This window comes from Hemibagrus wyckioides, linkage group LG02 (genome assembly GCF_019097595.1).
Source record: "Hemibagrus wyckioides isolate EC202008001 linkage group LG02, SWU_Hwy_1.0, whole genome shotgun sequence".
Classification (NCBI taxonomy): domain Eukaryota; kingdom Metazoa; phylum Chordata; class Actinopteri; order Siluriformes; family Bagridae; genus Hemibagrus; species Hemibagrus wyckioides.
In genome coordinates, this window is record NC_080711.1 from 12,019,835 (window position 1) to 12,036,678 (window position 16,844).

General features: G+C 39.1%; 1 protein-coding gene across 1 annotated transcript in view; it reads left to right on the forward strand.

Moving 5' to 3' along the window:
* The first annotated feature begins 6,877 nt into the window (after positions 1-6,877).
* grin2ca (glutamate receptor, ionotropic, N-methyl D-aspartate 2Ca) overlaps positions 6,878-16,844 on the forward strand; it is a 56,236-nt gene continuing 46,269 nt past the window's right edge. Inside the window, exons 1-2 of the mRNA XM_058419076.1 lie at positions 6,878-7,400; positions 7,640-7,888. The gene's annotated coding sequence lies outside the window, so the exon portion shown is untranslated. The remainder of the gene's footprint in view (positions 7,401-7,639; positions 7,889-16,844) is intronic.

Genomic DNA, 16,844 nt, shown 5'->3' on the forward strand with positions numbered 1-16,844 from the left:
AGAGATACATCTTTGCTCATGGGTGTTTCTCTCAACTCCAACAGGTGAATCTAACAGATAGGATAAACCAAAAACTTTGGATTTGAAAAGGGAAACACTGGATAGCTTCTTTGACTTCTAGGACCTGGTGTACTTCTACTAAGATCACAGGATCCCAGGCCACTTTCACTAAACTCTGGATGTGACCTGGTTGCATCAGAAACAGTTTAGGGGTTTTATAGCAACAAGGATGAATACTTATGCAATCACTTCTACATTGTTGTATATACAATCTTATGGGCTATTTCTTTGCCAATATACCTGATCTCACTTAAATCCATTTCATTTCCAGATACTTTTGCATGCTACTGAGTACCTGTGACATCTCTACATCTTTTTGGAACGTCATTCTTTTTAGTTCTGACATGAGGCTAGTTTCAACACCCGAAATAGCGCATGACTGAGTCAGTATAAAATAGGTCATTTTGCCATCCACATACATGCACATGGATGACACAATGAAAGAAACCTCTGAATCGGATCTACTGCCTGTCAGCCTGACATGACCACTCCCAACAGCAACACACAAGCTGTAAATTTCTCTTCCTCTTGGGCCTGATAGGAAGTACTGCATGTCCAAACAGCAGCCATCATTTAAAATGGTTCCTACCCTCAAGCAACATGCATCATAAACAGATAAAAAGAGTGTCATTCATTTTCATGACACTTATAAACTCAGCTTCTGACACTTCTAAGTCAAATATTCCGTAACATTCTTGTCTTATTTATGTTTGTTTTGTATCCATCTTTCTATTAGCAGAATAATTCTTCCTCTTTTTACTTCCTTTTTATATACTGAATATTTTGACCTGTCTTTAAAATGCTAACTCTCATGAACTCTGACTCTTCTTATTGATGTGAAGACACTAATTCAACTAAGATGTTATAAACATTCATTTCTCCCAGTTCAGGTCTCCTTTTTGACTAAAATAATTAAACACAAGATATCAGATTTAGTTATAAAGTGTAAAGTGAGGCTTTGGTCTTGATCTTAACTCATAGTCTCACGTTCATTTGGACTCGAGCTTGACTTGGCCTTGACCCTCCTTAAGACTCTTGAATCAGTCTTGGCTAGTCCTGGTGTTAGATTTGACAGTGATGGTCTTGAGTACAGCCCTATTATTGTGTTTATATTTGAGGAACTAGAACCAGCTAAGTTCACAAGAAAATATTGCAGGTACCTGTCAGTAACTGCAGCAATGGATAGGATTGGTCAAGCATGTTAGCAAGACTGAGTGGGAGTGGGAGTAAAAACCAGGACCTCTATAAGGTACTGTGTAAAACAATACCTGACCAACATACCAATATATGGGCATTCCCCAAACTGTTGCCAAATTTCTAAAAGAAAATTTTTAAATATACACAATTATATTAACTGTCTTTGTATACTTTAGCATTACACAATTTCCCTTCACTGGAACTAAGAGGCCCAAACCGGCACCAGCATGACAATACCCCTGTGAACAAATCGAGCTGCATAAAAACATGGTTTATCAGTGTTGAAAGAACTGAAGTGGTCTGCACAACAGTCCTGACCTCAGCCTCTCTGAACACCTTTGGGATGAACTGGAATGATGGCTGCTTCCCAGGAGTTTCCACCCAACATCAGTGCAAAGCATCACCAAAGCTCTTGTGGCTAAATGTGCAAATCCCTACAGCTATACTCCAAAATCAAGTGAAACCCTTCCCAGAAACGGGATGTTCAACAAGCATAGGTGCATTCACATAGGTGAAATGGTGAGATGTCCAGAAACTTTTTGTTATATCATGCATATTAGAAACTGATCCATTGGTTTATAAAACACTGTACATTAACTGGACATGTTATTAGACCCATCTAGCTTGTGGGCATCTTTTCCCTTGCACTGTTTGATCATCCTCAACCCTTCACCAGTGATCAGTTTCTGATGACAGGTTGCTGCTGGCCGACGATTTTTTGTTTGTGGATCATTTCTGTACCCAGCAGTTTACAAAGCCCAGCAGTGGTGCTGTATCTGATTCAGTGACACCAGAACACAGACACATACAGTACAATACCATGTCAATGTCAATCACAGCTCTTCTGAGAATGATGAACCATCGAAATAAAATCTGGTCAGTTGTAGTCCTTAACAATAACTAGTAAAAGACTGGTGAAGGTGGGCTGATAAATCTCATATCAACAGATAGGTTAACAGTAGTCTCATACGTATAACATGTACTTACATACACTATATAACAATTGAACCTAATAACCTCACATAATCTGCATTGACCAATATAATTGACTGGATCAGGTGATGCAGTGTGGTAATACTTTTCAGATCATGTTCAGCCCAGTTTATTGCCTGCTGAATTCATCTTAAAAAACAAATTGCGTTAGAATTGAGAGCATTTGTGAGTGATGATCAAAAATCTCCAGAGAAATATTGAAATTTTTAGAACAAAACAACAACAAAAACCCTTCAACGTTAGCTCATCTTAATACTCCGGCTAAAAGCTGGTATCAAGCAATAACCTCTTTGCCTGTAATTGCCAACAGGAACAGTAGTCTGTTCCCAGTGAGCTAAATATAGTCATTGGGCCACTCTGTGTCATAATACACGTGATACGAGTGGAGGGAAATATTGTACCTGACCTGACCTAACAGAGATTGGCCAAAAGTCAAATCTATTACTATGTTGTTAAGTCATGAATCAATACTCTACGTTGCTTGGTTTAAGCAGTAACCCATTGTGAGTTTTTTGAGAAGAGCAGAAGGTGAGAGAAAGATAGAGAGATAAAGAGAGAGAGGAAGACAAAAAGGAAGAGGTGGAGTAAGTTGGATGAAAAGACAGGCTTGAGGACGTAAGCTGAGATGCTGTTGGTCAATACACTGAGACGTCTGGCTATATTTGGCGGCTCCCCTGAGGTCTGCCTAGTGCAGAGTTTGGCCTTTTTCCCTCCTTTCCCTGGTTTCTGTCACAAGAACTAGAAAATAATATCAGCCCACTCACGGGGAAGAGTGTGTATTCAGACATCAACACCTCAGCACACATGCCAGCCCTGCCATCTTCTTGTCACACTCTTATTTTTGCTTTCTGTTGACTCTTTTTTCCTATCATTTCCACTCAGTTCCTTTTAGCTATCCGTTTGATGCGCTTGTCCGGCCTTTTGGCATGTGAAGCACCGTGGAGAGGGAACATATGCTGCTGCTCTCTATCTTTGCCATCCTGAAATGTGTGGCTTCCTCTGCCTCGTGTCCACCTGTTCCCGCAAGGCCTGCACTAACACTGGTGCTAATCTGCTAAGAGTCACCAGCAGCTTCTGCTGACGCGCTAACGGCTGTAATCAACGCTGATGACTGACAACAGCTACTGTAGCACTCTCTGGAGACAGACGTACCCTTCCTGAGAGACTGAATAAAGCGCTTTGGCAGAGTGAGTTGTCTACAAGAATCAATTCTTTTGGCTGCAATTTGCATTACAATACAGATCAATAAAAAGTACAGTGTGATATTATTAGAAAATACAGAGAACATGAACTTGAACTTGGACTAATCAGCTAGCTATGCTACAGGATACTTTGCACCACTGAGCTGCAACCATTTATCTCTTTTAGTAGAAGATTAAACATGTATCTATTTCATGTTGTACCTCCTACTGAGTCTAACTGCCCTTATAGAAAATTCCCATAAGACTCCCACTGGAATCTACTGCTCATCACTGGGAGTTCACAAGTCACCTAGGCCATTCCTTCAATATAATAGATTTGAATGATCATTGCAGTCAGTAGTGATTGACCTATAATAAGATCAAGTCAAGTCAAGAAAGCTACCTGACTTTTCAAGGACCATGTAGAAATCAGGCTTTAATGCAATAGTTAACATGTGCGTATTAATAAATATTCATGAGGCATCATTTCATAAATAACTGATTTCTTATTGATTCGTTTGTGTATGAATTTATGTCATTTTTATGGAACTTTAAAGAACAAGGGATTCTGTTAAAATCCCATATTCCAAATCATTGTCTTGACAAGTTTCATTTCCTGATTAGTTGTTAATTTTGTTAACGGAAACCTTTTAAAACACACTATTAAAGCAAAAAAAAACAAAGCAAAAAAACACCTTTAACTGATTTGCATAGCAATATTTATAAATAAATAAATGCTCTTCAGTTGTGAAAAAGCTTTTGAGATGATTTGGTTGGTTTAAACTTCTTATATTAGCATGTTAGCATTTTAGTCCTTTTAGTCTGCCAGCTCTTTCACCTCCTCGTCTGTAGAAATACTCAAACATATAAGATTCCAAAGCTTTAGCTTTAATGCAAATACCATCGTCAATGACATCATGCTTGTCTCCTACTTCATGCTAACTAACTGGACGAGTCAAGTTTCTGCCACAACTTTGTCATATAGCTACGTCGCATTCTGGGAAATTCTCTGTCTTTAATATTCTCTTCTTACCAAATTCTCACAGGATAACAAAATACATCACCTATAGCAAACAAATTAGCACCAAAATGACTAAACACCATAGAAATATTTCGTCATAAACATATTTAAATTGAATGTAATTCACTAAGGGTGGACTTTTCCTTTAAATAATTCCACACATGTATCTTCCAGCATGTAATTACAGCCTCATCTGTCTCACTTATTGATCATGCACTTTATTGATTTCCACAAATCCTGCTGATGAAGATTGAAAAGCGATACAGAAGATATTTATCACCCAGTTGACTGATGAGGTCATCAAGAACATCTGGCCAGAACTTGGTGCACATGCGTACATCAGGGCTTTTTATTGCAGACAACACAGAACCACAAAATCACAGTCATTCACGACTGAGGGATTTTACTCTCCACCTGCTGTTCGCATGATTTAATCATTGCTTGGTAGAGACAAGATTGTGTTTTTGGGTTTCTGTACCTGGTCGACCGTTACATTTTTGGCCTCATAAGAAGTTCAGGAGCAGTAGATCTGCTTAATTTCCTTCTGATTTCAATGGAATATGGCTGAAAAGTATTTCTCATAAGTACCATTTTCAAGTGTGAGAATATGTGTGAGGTGAAGGCTATTTATGTGAGCATGTGTCATTGTGTGAAGAAGAGAAAATGGGTTTGTGAGCGATTGTTCATGCTTGTGTGTGTGTGTGTGTGTGTGTGTGTGTGCGTGTGTGTGTGTGGGAAGCAGAGGGTTGAAATCATTTGCAGGCCCCTCAGGTTTTTAATACATCTACCCTGTGACGGGAGGACAGAGCAAAGTGAAGCCCTTAGTGCTGTGTTACTGTACAGAAGATCAGCACTACATGCATTTCATTAGTAACCTACATTAAAGTACGCTTTTCTTTCTTCTATAACATGAGTCGAGATGAGATTTGGTGAGTATTTTAAGGATCCTTTGCCTTTGGTGTTAAAAAAAACAAAAAAAAAAACAGCATCAGTGCTCCTTATAAGAGCTCCGAGCTTAATATAGTGACTTATCACAATAAAAGCAAGCAGTTCTTTCACCTGCATCTCAGTAACACAGTAACACATCCTTAAAGAAGTCAAACCTGTAATAAAGCTAAACGGGAAGGCTGTCACGAGTTCTCACCAGCCATTTGTACTGACATCATACCACTTTCACACCTGAGGAGTCAAAACCCAGCACACAAATATTCAAATATTCAGCTCACAAAAATGTGGGAAGGAAACAGAAAACAGATAAGGGTTCAATTAACCTGCCCAGTGACAGTCCTCTGAACAGTTTCTTCTGAAATGCTTCTCTGAGGTGTGTTTTTTTGTGCAAAACCGAAAAAGGTCTAAAAGGATTTCGGCTGGGAAAATAACATGAAAAGCAGCCTGGCTGACTGCAATTAAGAGCATAAGAGAAGTTCAAAGTTATAAGTCATCATAAGTTAATACAGGATACACAACATGTTGTCTTTAACGTGGCTGCAGATTGTCGGTTGTGCCGAAATATGATTTACACACAACTCAATTAAAAGCGCTGAGACATCCCTGACAATAAAGCGCAAGTCTCATTTCTCCATCTGGTGCTTGTCTTAAACAACGTCTAGGTGATGAATCTGAATAATAACCTTGTGGTTTTATGCTCCTGTCACATGAAAAATCTTGGCCATGGATGATGTACGTTTGCCAAGGGCTTGATATTTATAGCTCTTCCCGAAAAAGTAAATTGTTCTTTTGCTTTGTGTCATTACTCCAGCCTGTTTTTTTTTTCCCTTAGCCCAAATCTCTGACATGTAATCAATAGCTGTAAGCATTTTCACTTGCTGCATGCATTACTCTCGGCATAAATTTAGGCATGTGCAAAGTGCCCTATCCTCAAGATGAAGAGAATCAGGTGTGTATGGGATAGATATTGGAAGCTTATTAAATTCAGTTAGTGTCCTGATAATTGACATGATCACAATCATTCAAACTCTCTCTCTCTCTTTTTATTTTTAATATTTAATCACCATAATGCTCTAAGCATTGAACGTGTGCATATTTTGTGTGTGTGTGTTTGTGAAAGAGAGAGAGAGAGAGAGCAAGAGAGAGAGAGTACTAATCCATATCTAACAGCATCATCGCCTGGACCTGTTGATGACTTGCACCTCTCAAGGGTGAATGAATGAAGGCGGAGAGAAAACAGATATTGTAATAGAATGACAGATAACCCCTAAAAAAAAGTGTGTGTGAGCTTGAGAAATCTAAGAACCACAGTGTGGGACTTTGCGAGGGAGGGAGACGCGGTGGGAGAAGAGAGAACAGGATAAGTGAGAGAGAAACAGAGCAGGATGGAGTGGGGTGGGGTAGGGTGGGGTGGAGGGGACATGCAGGATAAATCCTTACGACATAATGATTACGGCTCACAAGCCCTTGCTCTGACACGGAGTGGACGAGGGCACGGGATTACAACCGGACACAGTAATCCGCGGGCCAAGACACCACTCACCACTGCAAGGACAAACAAACAGCAGTTTAGTAGATGCTGAAGTGACCTCTAACCTACTCAATTATCCAGGTAGAGAGGCGAAAAAAATCAAGAGTTTTACGGAGAGAAGTAAAAAGGAAAGCTCACTGCAGTTTAGAAGTTACCGCCTGCAACAAGAACACGAATGGTTTGAGCCCTGCCCGCTGGTCCGTGCCATCTGTCTGCCAGCCTCCATACCTCGTCTGCATCTGGAATAATTTCAGCTTGTCCTTAATGACAAGAACACAGTGGACCCACGTCTGGAGAACAGGTAGTCGAGGATCAGGATCTTCCAGAAATACTTCAGGGATCTTTTCTGGGGTGTGCCTGAGGGACTACACATGAGCTCCGTTTTCCTTCTGAAGAATTTTAGTTTCTTCACTTTGTATAGTGGACCGATTTTGCACCTCTTTGGACTTCACATGGAGCCAGATGGAAGGTGAGAACATCCTTTGACATTAACACATGACGCTCATTTTTTTTATTAGGATCCTTATCACAGCTGATATAAATATACATGCTCACTCCATGTAGTACTCAACCGTCTAGACATCTTTCTACATACGTATTCATTTACTCTACCTTTTCGTCGCTCTCCCTCCGCTCCGCTCCGCTCCTCTCCCTCCCTCCCTCACTTCCCTCCCTCCCCTCCCTCCTCATCCCACCCTCCCCTCACAGAACAAGATGATGTGACCTTCTGCCAAACTGCTCGAAACCATGCCACCGACACAGCAGGCTCCTCCATCCACTCTGAAATAGACTCAAACAAGTGCGGGAAGCAGAGAGTGAGCCGTACAGAGGGATAGAGTGAGGAGCGAGAGTGAGAGAAAAAAGAAAAAAAAAGAAAAGAAAAGAAACGGGACATTGGAGTCACAGAGGAGGAATGTGTTGTCAGGAGCCTGGGCTGGATGCGGTTTGTCATTGCAGGTAACTGATCACTTTTCATGCTGCTGGGTGTGTGAAGTGAATAGTTAACTACTGCCAGGGTGTGTGTGAGTGATTGTAATGCGTGCAAAGCTGTCATGTGTATTTTTAGATGCTGTGTTCTGTGTTGTGTGAAACCAGTGTGTGACAAGGTCCACGCATTCGGGTGTGTGTACACGTGCGTGAAAAGTGCCCTGCTGAATTTGTTAAACAGGTGTTATGCTTGGTGAGGGAGTTCATCCACAGGTAGGACGCTTGCTGAGACTGGAAAGGATTTCCTTTATTTGTCTTTATCTCTCAAAGGTGTAACAAAATATGGCCTGATTTAATATCTATATTTATGTAGTGGTGCGTAGCCAGAAAGAGACAGTTTGTCCTTGCACACCTGCTGTAATAAAGTAAAAGGAGATGTAATGAGTCTAAAAGCAAACTGGAGTCAGGCGAGTGCCATAGACACCGAAGCGCTGACAAGCTGCAGTAATTACCACTGGTCCACTTATTACACAGGCGGGAATGCATCCCGATGCGTTTAGGATGTGGCCCGTTGTGATTGTGATAGCAGACTTTACCTAAGGGGGATGTGCACCAAGGGTGAAAGCATTTTATTAGCTTTTAATAAGAAGAGGATAAATGACTGGGGATGAGACAGAGAAGAACAGAGGAGACTGATAGATTGAAGGTGAGGAACAACACTTGGGTGAGAAAGAAAAATATTTGAACAAATGGACTCACTAACATTCTGGAAATATAAGGATGATGTACCACACTACTGAACTAAGATGTTCATTATATTTGATTTATGACACTCGTCCTGACCTTCCTCAAAAAAAATGAGCTTATCCTGTAAATGTTAGATTAATTGCTTGGCAAAATAGTTTGAATTTTTTTGCAACAAAATCTCATAAAACATAAAAGTTAAAAAGTTGCATCTGGTTTGACCTTGAAGCCAAAACTTTATGGCATTTTATGGCGCAAGGTCTTCACATAATCATAACCGTCCATATTTTGTGGGGCTAAAAATTCAAGGTTTATTTTGGTAGGCATGGAAATCAGCCAAGGTCATATGAATGACAGAGCAGGAAAAAGTTTCGAGAAAATTTCCTCATGAGGCTGATGGAAAAAAAACCAAATCACTTCATGCTCACCTTCCAGAAAGTCTGCATTACCTGCTCATTATTCACTGAAAATCAGAATTTATTTAATATAAATGACTTTCTACTCGTTTACCTTCATAGAGTGCATCTTTTCTGATATCCCAAGCCATGAGTATGCATTGCAATATGTGATGGAGGCAGTAGAGTGGCCAGTACAGCTCACACAACAGGCGTCTAGTCAGAAAATTGCATACGATATTCTTCATATTATATGGATCAGCAGCCCTGTAACACTATTAACAGTTAAAGCGTGAGACCACGCTCTTCATTACACATGATGTTTTAAAGTACATGGCAATACACTAAATCTGTAAGGCATTCAGGTGAAAATCAATCCAATACACTGGTTGTGGAAGTAAGTGTGTGGAGTGTATGTGACAGTAAAGAGGTCTAAATGAATATTCCAGCCTCCTTGAGTGTGCTGCGTGTCAGCAAAGAGTTAAAAGGAGAGGCCTGACCATCCCAGTGTGTGTGTGGATGGAACAGATGCATTGAGCCCAGGGTATGCTGGCTCTACATGGCAAAGAATGGTCCACCACACACCAGGGTTCACACACACACACACACACACACACACACTGAAGAACACACTTTTTACTCTCTCGCGCTTAGCTGAATGTGTGCTTACAGATGAGTATGCATGCACACACACACACTTGTCTTACTATCTAACAGGGGACTTTCCACTGACATTTATTAATGCAGCTAATTGAAAAATAAATAAATAAATAAATAAATAAATAAATAAATAAATAAATAAATAAATAAATAAAATATATTTCATTTATTTGAATAAAGGAATTCTGTAAAAAATGTAAATAAAAATAATTAAAAAAAAAAAAAAACGAAAAAATCTTTTCCTTGTAGCAGTGAGCCAAATTTCCCCATAAGGTTAGAACTGTTAGGTATTATTATTTTTGTCGTGACTTTAGAGCTATCTATATAGTATATTACAAATAAATTTCCTTTTTTTACTGTATGTCATAATTTACCTCTTAAATAATACGTCACTTTACCCGACTAATAAGTGCACTGAATAGTTTCTCATCAAAACTGTTTTTTTTAAACAATGGTTAAAAATAAAAAATAAAGCCTTCATATTCCATTCGTCGTTCTCTCACAATGGCTCGACAGACAAAATGACTTGCCTTTGAGTCCACTTCTCACCTGAAGCTGGTGAACTGAGTGCAGGTTATTCTCTTGAAGCAACTTTTTGAGTGTCAGTTCTGAGGAAAGCACTGAAACTCGGTTGACGTGTATGTGTGTATACCTGAAGGAGCAAAAATCAATACATGAAATCAGCAATCGAGTGCAGATGTTTCAGCAGATGGTTGGTCTAATCTTGCCAGCTACTTGAATATGAATACATGCAGCAATGTACAGTTATGTGCCAACACACAGACACACACACACACACACACTCTCACAGTGCACACAGCAATGGGGAACAATATTGATTTAAAATGGCCCAAAGCAGACTGTCTTTGTGGTAGAGTTACCGTTCTAGCAGTGGACGTAAAAGCAGATAAAGCCGACGATGAAGCCAAACAGATATCAATACGACCACACAAAAATTCCACTGCTGTGTACAAACTGGGTAACAAACAGCCAATTAAAGATTCAGCGACTTTACTGGCTGGCCATTCAGACACCAGCTCCAAGTCTTGCCTATAAAAGCTGTCACGCTAGTGTTTGACTTCCAGATGAATGACTGATACATATTACTCGGCTCCAGCTCATCTCAGAGCCGTCTCCTTGTTTCCCCACAAAATGACCTCCAGCTCTGCATCACAGCTAAAGCTGATGCTTTGTCAGCGAGCTGCCACTAAGAGCCCATCGTCCTAATGAAAGCTTAAACATTTTAGAGCCACTGTCCCAGCTCAGAGCACTTTACATACACAAAAGGAAGTCTTCAGTATAATACAAAGTATTAAGCCCGATCATATAGAAGACAAAAAGAGGGAAATAAAGCATTTAATTAGCCTGTAGGGGCTAATAAACACATTTAATGAGAGATGAGATGAAGATTGGGAGACAGCCTTTAGACTACACACACACACACACATGCACACACACACACACACACACATGCACACACACAGCTGAACAACCACCTCCAATAAAGATTGGATCAAGGTCATGAGAGTGAAGCTGCACTCATGTGAGCAGCTTCACAGCCGTCATGGATCTCTTTCTTTGACTGATCATCAGCTGGTGTGAAACAGGGGAAAATAGCAACTTTCCATCGAGGCGAGAAAATCCGAGTCTCTCCAACGTGATGTGCGAGAGCGTTATAAGCAGGAGCTCCAACATACCGTCTCCTTTCGCGCACTAATTCGCGAGCTCACGCCTTTTGCGTGTGTGCAGAGACTGGAATGTCCCACATGCCTCCATTTGTATTCAGGCTGGCAAGCGACATGCACAATGTCTGCCGCTCTGTCCACTGAGGAAAACAAGAAAAACTCTGACAGACTGTTGACAAAAAAAAGAAAGACTGACAAACTGAGTTATTACCCTTCTATTCTTTCTAAAGTGCTTAAAAGTAAGCAGGGATCATTAGGAACAAGCAGATTAGCTCAGTCTCAGACAGATGACGTGGTTAAAAAACACTGTGTGGTGTGAAAATAACATGAAAATAATCAACAACAAGGTGTTACCATCGGAAGCAACTTGCCAACGAGTACAAATTTTATTTATTTATTGGCTATTTTTAACAACTGTACTTTTTATACATTAATAGTTACATTTAGTATCCACGAAACACGTAACTTCCTGTTATAGCTTGAGTTACCTGCTTAGTTGTTTCCACATTTTAAAAAGACATACACCTTGTCATTTTAGGGACAAACCGGACAAAACGTAATGTTGCATTGGAGCCGCCTTCCAAAGATACCAATCAGAGGCAAGAATTCACATTTTTTACACATATTTATTACATGTTCAGGGCATAAGAGCAGAAGGACAGCATTATAATAACTTGACACGAGTAAAGAAATACACCAGCATTTATCAACTTTATGTGTGATTCCAGGAGCAAACATTTTGTGGTGTTTATCTGTACTGAAAAAAAGAATGGAAAACTCTTTTAGGATGAATGAATATGTAGGAAATTCTTAGGGGAAGCTTTTAAAGATCTTTGCTAATTAAGCTCTAAATATACCACCTGCCTAATATTGTGTTGGTCCCCCTCTTGCTGCCAAAACAGCCCTGACCTGTCATGCACTGTGTATTCTGACACCTTTCTATCAGAACCAGCATTAACTTCTTCAGCAATTTGAGCAATTGGCAGCATTTGGCTGGCCATGACCCTGTCGCCAGTTCACCACTGTTCCCTTCTTGGACCACTTTTGATAGATACTGACCACTGCAGACTGGGAACACCCCACAAGAGCTGCAGTTTTGGAGATGCTCTGATCCAGTCGTTTAGCCATCACAATTTGGCCCTTGTCAAACTCGCTCAAATCCTTACGCTTGCCCATTTTTCCTGCTTCTAACACATCAACTTTGAGGACAAAATGTTCACTTGCTGCCTAATATATCCCACCCACTAACAGGTGCCATGATGAGGAGATCATCAGTGTTATTCACTTCACCTCTCAGTGCTCATAATGTTATGCCTGATCTGTGTATTACTGTATGATAAATTGTGTCACAACCTAAACATGACCATATGATCATGAACTCCAGTTCTGCAAACATGGCTAAAATGACATAAGTATGGTTTTGTTAAGACCTTTACAGTCAGCGTGTAACACTTGTATTGATTCATGTTGTGTCGGGTTTTTTTATCCTTTATTGAAAGGGTTTCTATTCCATTTCATACTAAGTCAATTTCAAGTTTTTGCTTATTTTCTTACACACACACACACACACACACAAACACACACACACATACACAAACTGTTGAAGTTTCTTCTTTACTGTTGTCTCATATACTGTAAGTGAAAAGGACTCTGGGTGGATGTGAATATGCAGCGAATGTGAGGTGCTTTCTCTGTCTACCACTGAACTTAATAGTACAGCTTCTAGAATTTGTTTTGAAATGGTAAACTGCAAGCCCATCATTCCCTGAATGTCAATCAGTTTGTTCAATCACACTGCCCTTGCTTCCACACTGCTGTATAGAGTTTGACATGCAGCTCAGTTGCTTATTCGATGTACACCAAAGAAACAATAATCTGCTGCCAAGGACATCTATGAGCTAGATTAAATAGCAAAATATTATGTTAATATACAGATTGCCAAGGGACAGTGTGTGTGTGTGTGTGTGTGTGTGTGTGTGTGTAAAACAAATGGTGAAGCTTGATGTCATCTGGATGAGGAGGGATTCTGTACTGGGTGCCACAACTACAGCTTAAACAGGGTCTTATGCTGATCCTCTGCTACACACACACACACACACACAATCCACATTTTGCCCCCTACACTGTAAAATCAGACTTGATAAGTTTACTTAACACTTATGTGAGACATCACTTAAAAACATATGCAAATGAAATGTATTGAAAGCGACAAATCCAAGACACAAGATCAAAATCTAATTGGGCAGAAATCAATGTCACTGATGTTTATAAAAACTGATGCACACAGTTTGAAAACTATGATTTTAAACGCAACCAAATTAGGTCTAAATTTGCCCTGATGGTGGCGCTAGAGCATTGGGACCAACACTTGGTCCAAATTTGGTCAGTCTGTTTCTTAAACCCTCCACAAACTGTGTGCCAAATCTTTTACCAGATGGTTCAATGGGCTGTCATATATATCGAAAGAAAAAGAAGAATATGAAGAAGAAGAATAGGTGGATAAGACTTTCAGTGCTTGGCCACCTAATAATAATAATAATAATAATAATAATAATAATAATTAGTTTTTTCCTCCGGGTGCTCCGGTTTCCTCCCACAGTCCAAAAACATGCCTCTAGGCTGATTGGAGCCCGTAGTCTGTGATTGCGTGAGTGTGTGTGTGTGTGTGTGCCCTGCGATGGGTTGGCACTCCGTCCATGGTGTATCCTGCCTTGATGCCTGATGAAGCCTGAGCACAGGCTCCCCGTGACCCGAGAATAGATCAGATAAGCGGTACAGACAATGAAATGAAATAATTCATTTTTATGCAGCAAACCATGAGCAATTAAAAGTAGTACTAACAAAACATAAAAGTTAAGTAGTTTAGGGTTGAATGCCTACAGCTACTTTACTTCACATATTTTACTACTTATATGTATACGCTGTATTTATTTCCTAAGTCGTAAGACATGTTCTTCTAACTCCTCTAATTTGCACAGATCAGCAGATTTCTTAGTGTCTAGATCAGATACATATTCATCTTATGGCAAGTTTAAGGGCTGTAATAGATCACCTCCTGACTGCCATAACTGAACACTTTATTATCACTTTGCACTTTACCTTACCTCTTAGTTTCTGTTATTCAGCAAGACACTGTGCTGCAGGTAAGAAGATGGTTTTTACCTTGCACCATATAAGAGCTACAATTGAAAATGAAAAGACAGACAAAGTGTTATTGTCATGTTATAACCGCTTTCCACGTTAAACCCAATGAAGCCCAGGCGAAGCGGCGTACTCTCGTTGTGTTTGCAGTCTTGATTCGAAAATAATGTGTAAGATTTACTCTGAATCAAGAATGATCTCTGTGTTTGTTTAAAGTGTGATTGCACTGGATATCTGCCAGGAAGTAAACAGACACTTTAGCCTTATGGTGCATTTTAAGCAGTCTCATTATCCGTATGATTATGAGACAAAAAAACAATAGCTAGTGGGTTTGACTGAGAATCAGCCTGGGAGGAAACTATAGATGTGGAAAAAAGAGGAAATAGAAATAGTTCTACAGCTGAATGCAAATTTCTTTATGTGTTTGTGTGTGTGTGTGTGTGTGTGCTGATACAGAGATCTCCTCTCTTCCCTTCAGGAAAATGTTAGATTATACAGTAGGTTAGAAATCAGCATAAGGGGAGTTTCTCCAAATAAAAGAAATAACACTCCACTTCAATGGAGAAAGGGGGTCAATGGGGCTTTAAATTCTGTTCATGGAGGTTGTGAGAGAAGAGATTCTCTCACCAGGTGCTGTTCTCTCTCTCTCTCTCTCTCTCTCTCTATCTTTCTTTCTCTCTAATTTGTGGCCTCTCCATCCTTCTCTGTGTTTGCATTAACATAAGCAAACTGACATTTTCCCCCCGTCTTTTTTAAGGACAGGAAATTACTCGGACATTTTGCATTGGAATCGCCCGTATATTTAACATCCATATATAACTTAATTGCATAGTGACCTTTGTATTCGCAAAAGTTAAACTCATTACAAGTTAATCTATCTGGAAGGGAAGTAACAAAAGAGTTAAACTAGTTTAGAGTGAGCTCAATTCAGTGTGCACAAAAAAGGTGTTGTATTGAGCACCAGTCATTTTCTCTTCTGGCTAAAAACAGACATCATGCAAATATTTTACTAAGTAAGGATTATGTTAGTTCGCATGAAGGTGAATAGCGGCCTGGAAAACAGACTTATTTTGTGGTTGATGTAAGAAAAGACACGCTAGCATTAGATGTCAAAAAATGAGAGACGATCTAACTAGATGTTTGTGACTAGAAAACGTTTTGACAAAGTTCTAAAAAGTTCGGCTAAAGCTAAAATAAACTAAATAATGGTTTAAAGAGAAGATTTGAAGTCAGGGGTCACTTTTGAAAGCTTTTTAAGTTTAGTAAGTAATTTGCTTAATTTAAAGAAAGATTAATTGGAGGCAAAGATGAATATTATGGGAACTGATGCCTATTAAATAGAGGCTAGGATAGCTTATGGAAATTTTTGAGCACAGTGTGGATTATGCTCTAAGTATGAAATAGACAGTAAGGGTTTAAGATTATTATTTTAGATAATGAAACGGCGATCAAGAAGTGTGCACTAGACTGTTTTTAAATTCCCCTTCTCAGCAGCTTCGACCTGTCCTGCTGTCTCGTGTAGAATGTTTGACCGATCCTGCTTTCACAGTTATCTGTTTTTGCATCTTCCACTTTATTTTCTGATGATGAATAAATGAAAACATTAAACTGACTGATGAACAGACTGATCACATTTTTACACATTTTAAAGAGATTTAATAATAATAATAATAATAATAATAATAATAATAATAATAATAATAATAATAATAATAATCATGGATTTCCTGTCAATTTTCCTCTAAACGTTCTCCTTTAGCTAAGTTAATTTTTTTTAAAAGCAGCATGTTCTTATGTTAATAAATATGGTCTTTTTTTGTCCCTAAAGCTACGTCCCACTTCCTGTTTTTTTTATATATATATATATACACACCAGCTGTCAGAACACAGTTTGGGCTTTGTTTGCCAGTTGGTATGTTCCAGCTATGTTATGACTAAAAGTGATTGATAAATGTTTGAGAATTGCCCTAATTTTAATATATATAATTATTATAAATTAATATTAATATTAATATTCATTATATATATGTAATTAACATATTAACATCAATATAATGTTAATATAATAATTTTAAAAACAACATTTTGAATATTGAAATATCAGTAGTTTCCATCTACCAGTTTGTCAGTAGGAATGGTTTTATTAATTGTGGTAAACAGGACATAATCTAAAACCATGGTCAAGGAACAGAAATAACTGAATAACAGAAAACCAGGCCAAAACAAGGACACAAACACTAGGCTATGTTTATACTGTGAGTGTGGCAGCGACTGTGAATGAATCCAGGTGTGTGTGTGTGTGTGTTTAGTAATCAGGTGAGTGTGAACATGATAGTGTTCAGGAGTTCTCAACAGCCTTGT